The following is a 10,055-nucleotide window of genomic DNA, read 5'->3' on the forward strand; positions in this document are numbered from 1 at the left end:
TTTTGTTTTTAAACTTATTTATTTGAAAGAGAGAGAGTAAGAGGGGGGAGGGTCAGAGGGAAAGAATCTTCAAGCAGACTCTTGCTGAGCACACAGCTGAGGTGGGGCTCAATCTCACCACCCTGAGATCATGACCTGAGCTGAAACCAAGAGTCTGATGCTCAACCAACTGAGCCACCCAGGCACCCCTCCCAACTCCACATCTTAAATCAACTTCATACTGTTGTATATTAAACAAAACCAAGCAAAACAAAGACACAGAAGAAACATTCCCCCCCCTTCTAAATTAGTGAACTCATAGATTTTGTTTTACAGCTTATGGAAAATGATTTGGGGATCCTTCTGGTAAACAGGAGGTTGGCAACAAACAGAAACACCTCTGCTCACACTCCACCAGATCATAGGCAGGTTAGAGGAATCTGCCAGCTTGTTGGTACTTGTGTACTAAGAAGAATCTGGTATCTTGGAGGGCTCTGGCTTCATACAAGGGAGATCCCCAGTGCCAGGATAAACACATGCAATTTAGGCCATCAAAAACTCTCCTGTGCCATCTCTGACCCAAATTTAGCAGTTTTTTTTCCATTTCACTTTCTAGGATTGAAACAAAGGAACCAGTGTCCAGAGGCAAATGACACATGCCTCCAACTTGCTGCCATCTTTAATTTCTTCATAAACCTTACTTAAAAGAACAAGACTCCCATTTCTCTTTTTAAATAGATCCCTGCTGTCAGCCCCAATGGCCAATTGCAAAGACTTCTATTTCCCAATGGACAAGAGAGACTCCATCATCTTGGTCATGGTTGGGATGAGGTACATATGATCATCCACATACTTGGTCACACAAATCTCTAGCTGCAGCTTCACCTAAAGCTCTTTACTTCCAGCATCTGTTGAATTTTTGGTTTTGTCATTGCAGTGCATGGTGCATTGGGCCACGCAGTCCTGCAACTGCTCTAACTCACTGGTCACCAGGGCCTGGACTTGAGCCAGAAGTGCATGGCAGCGTTCAATGCACTGGTGCACCAGCTGCATGGAAGATCTGCTGTCCTCACAACAACTGGTGCTGTGCTGAAACATGAAACCCTGAATCTTCCAGGTGTCCCTTCCCTCCAGACTCTTGATCATGGAGTCCACTGCCTCCTGCACCCAGAGCTGCTGCAGCTCTGCTGTGGTGACCCCCGCCCAGCACTGGAAATATCCCATACCTTGTTTTAAATGATGACTATATAGATTTTATAATTGTCAGAACTCATATAAATACACATATAAGATCTCCAGATTTCAATATATGTAAATTATATCTCAATTTTAAGTTTATTTTAAAATGAAGCTGATCCCAATTTTCCCAGTATTTCTGTTACTGCATCTATCTTTGGCTTTGTATTGTTTTCATGTAGTAATCATGTGATCTCTTTAAAATTATAAAAAAAGTTAAACATAGATATTGTGTCTTCTTTTCCCCTTAACACCTGATACATGTTACATTTATCAGGTACTCACTAAATAATTGCTTTCTTTAATTTAGGATAAACATTTTTCATTGATACATAATAACATTAAAAGATAACTTTTCACGAAATAAGTGGAAGTTTCCATTCATTATTCATTCATCCATTCATCATTCACTTTGCACTTATTTTCTCTTTAAATATTTCTTAAGCATCTATTATATGTGAATGTATTACACATTATTTATACAATGGTGAATAAGACAAATGCGTAGGCTGTGCTAGTGGAATTCTGTCAGTAATAATATGAATATTCTTTTCCTGATCATTTTTTCCTATTATTTTGTTTTTGTTTCTGTCTTTTAATGATGTGGAAAATTTAAAATATCAGAACTGCAACTCTATTTTTTTTTCCTTTGACTATCCCTTCTGCCATGTTTTCTTTTCTCTTTTTTTTTTCTTCCCTGGTTTTATACTAAGAAATTCTCAATTATGTTTGAAAAAATTTAGCAAACTTTTTATACATAAGCCCCATCTCCATAGATTGTAGAAGACTTTATGTACTATCTACTGAATTAAAAATCTCTATATATCCTTTTATTTTGATAACAGATGGCTATTCATAGGGAATATAGATATATTTCCCAATTGTTTACATGTACATGAAAAATTGTAGTAAACGAATCACATTAAAGTGACAGCAGTTTCTGCACTTTGATATGTTTACAGCTTTACCTGATTAAATTTTCAGAACAAAATTGTTCCCCATAGCAATTTGTATAACTGCAATTCTAACAAATAACCTGTTGTTGGGAAGTAAAGAATATCTATGCCTACAACATCTGAAATATGCATTTCACTCAGACTTGAAGTTTAATTTACTCTAAGGCGAACAGGCCAATGATGTTAGACAGCTGTTAAAATGTCTAGCATATTCAAAGATCCATTAATACAAGATCTGTAGGCAAAAACAAGTATGTATTAATGATTTTTGTTAATCACCCATGACTCAAGTATTATACTCAGTTATAAGCACGGTGTTTTTAGGAGATGGTGATCAGAATAATAAAGGTTCTGGGAAATAATAGAAATTCATTTAATCCTCATGTTAACTCTGAAACAGAGGTAGTGTCATCCACAAATTTTACTGATAAGAGATAACTAACTTCCTGAATCTAAGACAGTGTTGTGATAGACACTGGGGAGGGCATGTGCTATAGTGAGCACTGTGAATTGTGTAAGACTGATGAATCACAGACCTGTACCTCTGAAACAAATAATACATTATGTTAAAAAAAAAAAAAAGAAGAAGATAGCAGGAAGGGAAGGATGAAGGGGGGAAATTGGAGTGGGAGATGAACCATGAGAGACTATGGACTCTGAGAAACAAACTGAGGGTTCTAGAGGGGAGCGGGTGGGTGGATGTGTTAGCCTGTGATGGGTATTAAAGAGGGCATGTACTGCATGGAGCACTGGGTGTTAGACGCAAACAATGAATCATGGAACACTACATCAAAAACTAATGATGTAATGTATGGTGATTAATATAACATAAACAAAAAAGACAGTGTTGTGAAGTGTGATGACAGAATACCTGTTTAGACATATCTTGACCATAAAGGTCATTCTAATAAACTGTCTTATACTATTAAATTATTTATCAGCAAATATTTCACAAATAAAATTTATTCACAACATTGTGAAAGCAACTTGGATGCAAGAGAAATGTTAACATTTCTTTTTCAAAAACCATTTTAAAGGTAGTCTGTAAATATCTAAAGCAAAGTAGAAAACAATGTTTATATAGAGAGAGTAGGTTTAAAAAGAGGCAGTGGATCCTATGTATGTGTGTTTATATATACACACACATATGCACATATGTTATTACACAGTTTGTCCTATATGTTATGTGTGATTTAATATCTGTTCTTGGCATAAAAAATACATTTAAGTAGGTTTCAGACAATCATTCTCCCCACCAGAAAATAGTCAGCAATCTTTCTGAAACACAAATAGATTTCAACTCTATAAAAGAGAGCCACACATTCTTGTTGAGATTTAATGTGAGAGAAAAGAGTACAGGTCATGACTAAATTTCATGCTCTCATGAACCTTAAAATAATTTACAGAGTTATCAGAACATTCATTCAGTGTCCTTATTACCTGGCAGTTGTAGTACATAGGTATGCCAGACTACAGAAAAACCTTTTAATTTCAAGCCAAAATAAACTCTACACATTTAGTGATTAACTTCTGGCAAAAATTACCTTAATATGCATATTTGACATGTCATAATTTGTATATATTTTATATCTGTATATGTTTAACTGTATTCAAAATAAGAATCTATAGATTTTATTTTAAAATATTTTATTTATTTATTTATTTATTTATTTATTTAGTGACTGAGAGCACAAGTGTGGGGAGGGGCAGAGGGAGATGGAGAGAGAGAACCTCAAGCAGAATCTATGATAAGTATTGAGCCAATGTGGGATTCCATATCTCATGACCCTGAGAAAATGACCTGAGCCAAAATCAAGTGAGATGCTTAACCAATTGAACCACCCAGGTGACCTCAAAATCTATAATTTTAAATTAAATTAAGACACTGCACTTAAAATGCATCACATTTTAAAGTTATTTGTTGTATTTTGTCTTTCTTTATAGAATCCGTAATGATCTCGGTCACCTAGTTTAGTCCAAGCATTTGTGTAGTCAGAATGGATCATCATATATGAAGCCAACGTTGGGAAGCAAACTTAATGAGAGGAATAAGACTACCTAAAACTGTTTTGAAAAAGAACAAAGTTTGTGGGCTCATACTACCAACTTTTGAGACTTGTATTATTGTTACACTAATCTAGAGAGTGTGGTATTAGTGAAATTATATATAGATCCAGTGAAGATAATAGAAAATACAGAATAGATCAACACAAATACAGTCAACTGATTTTTGATAAATGTACCAGACAACTCAATGGATAAAAGATAATATGTTCAACAAATGATACTGGAACAAGTATTCACTATTTTCTACAGAAAATGAATCTTGATCTTTATATCACATGTCATGAAAAGGACTTTTAAAATGGATAATCAACCTGTTATAAAATCTAAAACTACACTGCTTCTGGAAGAAAACATAGTATAAAATCTGCCTAATTTTGAATTAGGCAAAAAGTTTGGTTTTATATAGAACAACAAAAAATTACCATTAAGAGGAAAAAAAAACCTATATGATAAATGGGAAATAAAATTTTCTCTGGTAAAAATAGAGGTAAGAAATTTAAAAAAGTGGTGTAGACTTGGAGAAAAAAATGTAAATCATATTTCTAAAAAAACATATCCAGTATATATAGAGAATTCTCAAAATGTAACACTAGAAACACATTTAAAAAAAATGGAAACCACAATAACATACTACAGCACACCTAATTAGAATGCCTAAAACCCTAAAAGGCTAGTAATACCAATTACTGGTGAGGATGCATGTCTAGAAGAATTCTTATTCATTGCTGGTAAATTCAAATTCAAAACAGTCACTTTTGTTGACTGGAAGTTTCTTACAAAACTAAGAATAGCCTTATCATACAATCCTAGGAGGTATCATAATCCTAAGTATATTTACCCAACTGATTTAAAAACATATACTCCAAAATATGCACATCAATATTTACAGCAGTTTGATTCATAATTGCCCAAACTGGAATTAACTAAGATACCCTTGAATGAATGAAAAAAAAATGATATATGTACAATGGGTTATTCAATGATAGAAAGATATATTAATCCATAAAATGGTATGGATGAAATCTTAAATGTAGAAGTGGAAAGAAAGCAGTCTAATGAGGCTAGGTATCTTATAATTTCAATTATCTACAGTCCAGAAAAGCAAAACCATAGAAACAATGAGAACATTAGTGAATGCCAGTGGATTGGGAGGAAGGATGACTAGGCAAAGCACAGGTTTTGTTTTGTTTTGTTTTGTTTTTTTCCAGGTCATGAAACTATACCATATAGTATTGTAATGATAGATACATCACACTATGCCTCATACAGTTTTGCAGCACAAAGAATGAACCATAATGTATACAAATACAACAACAAAAAAAGGTCACTTAGGAAGCCAGAGGATCCCAGGAAAAAATGTGCACTGTGTTGAGGGAAGCTACCTACAGTACAAATGTATGAAGCAACCTGTGAAGAGGCTGGAAGAAAACATTTTAACCTAAGAAATTTTGGAAATAAACAGGGTCTATAAGACTGAAGAAAAAGGGAATTGCACATAAGCATTGTACTCTGATTGATAAATTTGTTTCCCATGGGGTATAGGTTAAACTTTCTGAAACTGCTATACACATATACACTGGAATTGAACAATTAAGTAAACCTAAAGGGAATAGGGGGAGCTAGTTTTCTTATTGTTGGAGTGGTAGTTTACAGGCAAATGAGGTAGGGGAAATCTTGAATGATCCATGAGGTAATGGATTTGGATTAGGGAAAAATCATGAGAAATGAATTCATTTAACTTTAGATACAGATGGTTACACATAGATCAGTATATGCATATACACAGGTTAGTATACACATATATAGTTCCTTTCTCTCTCAACTGAAAGCATCTAGATGAAATGACACTACGATAGTAATAAGGACAACTAGTGATCAGCTTCTGGTTTCTTAAGGGAAGAGTAAAAAGAACTAGGACTCCTGTGAAAAATTGCTTCTTCTAGCAATGGGGCATAAATATGCAAGATGAGTCTGGAGAATTGTGCAGTTTCAGAATGTAAGAAAGCACTGAAAAAAAAAATACACAAATGCAATGATAGAGATATATCAAAGTGACCCAGGAACCAACTGAAGCATCTCTTAATGGCCAAAGTTGGAACTCTTTGTACAGTATAAAAGAGAAGGCAAGAATAGTTTACAGTGGAAATATTTAACCATACAAACTCAGTCAGGAGACCAAGGTCAACTTCAACAATGATAAACCATATTAATAGTACGCACCCTTGATATGATGCAATAAAATGACATTTTCACATCTGTGATCTTCCTCACAAACATCCACAACCTCAATTTCAATATGAGAAAAACATCATACAATTCCCAATTTGGGGGCATTCTATAAGATACCCTGAGATATATTTCTCATAACAATCAAGGTCATCAGAAATAAAGTCTGAGAAACTTTTGCACACATGAGGAGCTTAAGGAGATATAATGACTAAATATAATGCAGCATCCTGGATGGGATCCTAGAACAGAAAAAGCACAATAGATTAAAAACTAAGGAAATTTGAATAGGATGTGGAATCTAGGTAATAATCATATATCAATATTGCATCATTAATTATAACAGAAGTAACATTAATGTAAAATATTGATAATAGGGGCAACTAGGCACAGAATGTATAAAATCTCCTTTACTATCTTGATTTTTCAGTAAATCTACAACAGTTTTTTTTTTAAAAGAAAACATTTTATAAAATTGTGCAAAAACTTTGGACAGATACTTCAAAAAGTAATCCCCCTAACACAAAGTTACCCAAGATAAATCAAAACATATTCACATGAAAACCTTTATATAAATGTTTAGAGCAGCACTTATTGATGATCACCCCAAACTGGAAATGACTCAGTTATCCATCAACTGGTAAAATGATAAACCTTGGTATATACAATGGAATATTTCTCAGCAATACAATGAAACATGCTATTTTTCACAAAACAACATATGGTGCATCTAAACTGCATTTTATTAAGTCAAAGTAGTCAGATCCAAAAGCTTATATATTGTATGATTTCACTTGTGTGTCAAAGGAAAAGATAAAACTACAGAGGTGAAATATATCTCAGTATTTGCTAGAGAGTGGTGTTGGTTGAAGGGGTGTGCTACCTAGAGACAACATGAACATTTCAGGGTAATGAGATGGATCTTATAATGATTGTGGTAGTGGATATATGGCTCCATGTCTTTCTTAAAACCCGCAGAACTCTACACTATAAAGGGTGAATTTTAATGTGTGCCAATTTAAAAAATCAACCAGGATATGTGTGAGGAAAAAATAGTCAATGCATGCTATGACATTTTAACATTATTACTAATGAATCACATAATAATATGATAGAGGTGCAGGAGATACCTAAACCTCAGTAATTTTAAAAAAGACTATTTTGATCTCGTACTCTAAGGCTAAAGACAAAAAGAGTTGATCGCCAACCCTGTTATATAGTTTATATATATGCTTCCAACAGGGTTGTGGGTTAACAATCTTGAAATTATTTTATGTGGATTCTAAAATTGAGCAAGTAAATAAATACTTTGCAGATTATAAATAATAGAGTTAGCAGTAAAATATCTCTTTCTTTTTTGATTAATAATGTCCATATGCAAATTCAATATATTAAATAATTCGTCCCTAAGTCTCAAGAGCACATAAAATATTTACAGTAAGAATTTATTTCAAAATCCATTTACTTTCAGTATCAATAACTTTAAGTGAGATTTAATAGTTCTGACAGTTCTAAAATGTGTTGAGAAGTAGGTTACATTAGTGACCAAACAAGCAGCCAAATGGGCACATATCTATATATGGATTCATTAGGTGTTCTATTCTTCTACTGATTTAAGTTGATGTGCAATAACTTGAGAGTCAGTAGAAATACTGAATTTAATTAGAAAGACATTTTTGTGACTGATTGCTTATTCATAGACTAAAACTGCATTTTTACTATTTTAACAAAGTAAACAAGGTTTGAAAGTCTCGGAGAAAAAAATTATCGCCTGACTCAAGAAAATTAATTATTCTCAATATAGTGCTTAGTAAAGAATAGGAAATAAAAGTAAAAGCTGGCTGCCAAGCATCAACAGACACAAAAAAGAAAGGAGATTAATAATATTCAATTTTTCATGTTAACTACCACACAAGTTAACAAATTGAATATGAATCCAGCATGCTACTATTATTGACTAAAATATTAACAGTACCAAAAGAAGAGATTTTAAGAAATATAATTATGGAAAGAAAATAGTTCCTACTGTTATTTTTTTTCTTTCCTTTTCATTTTAAATATAGGTTTTGTTTTAACTGTGGGTAGCTCCATGCAAGTGTGACATGAGGAAATATAGCTACTGCTACCACTATGTGTTTGTATTAAAATAATAGAATCTGTTCATCTTAAAGGTATAGGACAGACATCCAGAGCCACCTAAGATAGAGTAAGCACATTCCGCCCAATCTTTCCCAAAGACTGCAACAACAGCAAAATCCTGACAAGAATATATAAGCAACTATCTGCAGACCCTGAAAAGTAAATAATTGCAGGCAAACTTTGAAGAAAAATAAAAATTCAAAGGACAACCAATACAATGGTAAATTCCCTGTTTTAGTTTTTTGTTTTGTTTTGTTTTGTTTCATTTTTCTTGTTTTTTTTCATCCCATATCTCATGCCAGACAGCCTGAAGCCCAGACCTGCATAAGTGCATAACTGATACAGACAGAGCATTGCCAAGAAAACAAAACAAAAACATACCCTCTATCTTCTTATTGTGGAAACCAGGAATGGATGTTCTCTGTGCTATGACAAAGGTGAGAGGAATCACCTACCTCTCTCCTCTCTCCCTCCTCATCCCTTCCTATTCCCTAAGACACAATGATATTGAGATTAGGCCAATTAATAACCCTACAATAGCCTCTAAGTGTTTAAGCAAAAGGAAAAATCCCATGTCTCTCACTTTAAGTCAAAAGCTAGAAATGAGTAAGGTTAGTGAGAAAGGTATATTGAATGCTGAGATAGGCTTCTTATGCTAAACACTTAGCCAAGCAGTGAATGCCAAGGAAAAGTCCTTGAAGGAAATTAAAATTGCTTTTCAGTGAACACATGAATGATAAGAAAATGAAACAGCCTTATTGCTGAAATAGAGAAAGTATTACTGATTTCAATAGAAGATCAAACCAGGTACAGCATTTCCTTAAGCCAAAGCCCAGTCCAGAACAAAATCCTAACTCTCTTCAATTCTAGGGAGGCTGAAAGAGGTGAGGAGGTGTCAGAATAAAAGTTTGAAGCTAGCAGAGGTTAGTTCATGAAGTTTAAGGAAAGAAGCTGTATCCACAACAAAAACACAAGCGCTGATGTAGCAGCTGAAGTTACCTGGAGGATCTAGCTAAGATAATGAAGGTGGCTACACTAAATGATGGATTTTCAGCGTACACAAAACAGCCTTCTATTGGAAGAAGATACATTTTAGGTACTTTTAGATATCTTTTCATAGCTAGAGAGGAGAAGTCAGTGCCTGGCATCAAAGTTTCAAAGGACAAACTAACTCTCCTGTTAGGGGTTATGCAGCTGGTGACTTTAGGTTGAAGTCAATGCTTATTTACCATTCCAAAAATCCCAGGGCCCTTAAGAATTATGCTAAACCTACTCTGCTTATGTTCTGTAAATGGAACAACAAAGTCTGGATGACAGAGCATATGTTTACAACATGGTTTAACCTCATTGTTGAGACCTGATGCTCAGAAAATATTCCTTCCAAGTATCACTACTCATTGACAATGTAGCTGGTCACCCAAGAGCTCTGATGGAGAAGTACAATGAAATGAA

The 10,055-nt window shown here is 34.0% G+C and overlaps 1 pseudogene; it reads right to left on the reverse strand.

Annotated features, from left to right (window-relative positions):
• Positions 1-756: 756 nt before the first annotated feature.
• Positions 757-1,203, reverse strand: LOC113915885 (annotated as a pseudogene).
• Positions 1,204-10,055: the final 8,852 nt, after the last annotated feature.

The sequence above is a fragment of the Zalophus californianus genome, chromosome 1 (assembly GCF_009762305.2).
Source record: "Zalophus californianus isolate mZalCal1 chromosome 1, mZalCal1.pri.v2, whole genome shotgun sequence".
Classification (NCBI taxonomy): Eukaryota; Metazoa; Chordata; class Mammalia; order Carnivora; family Otariidae; genus Zalophus; species Zalophus californianus.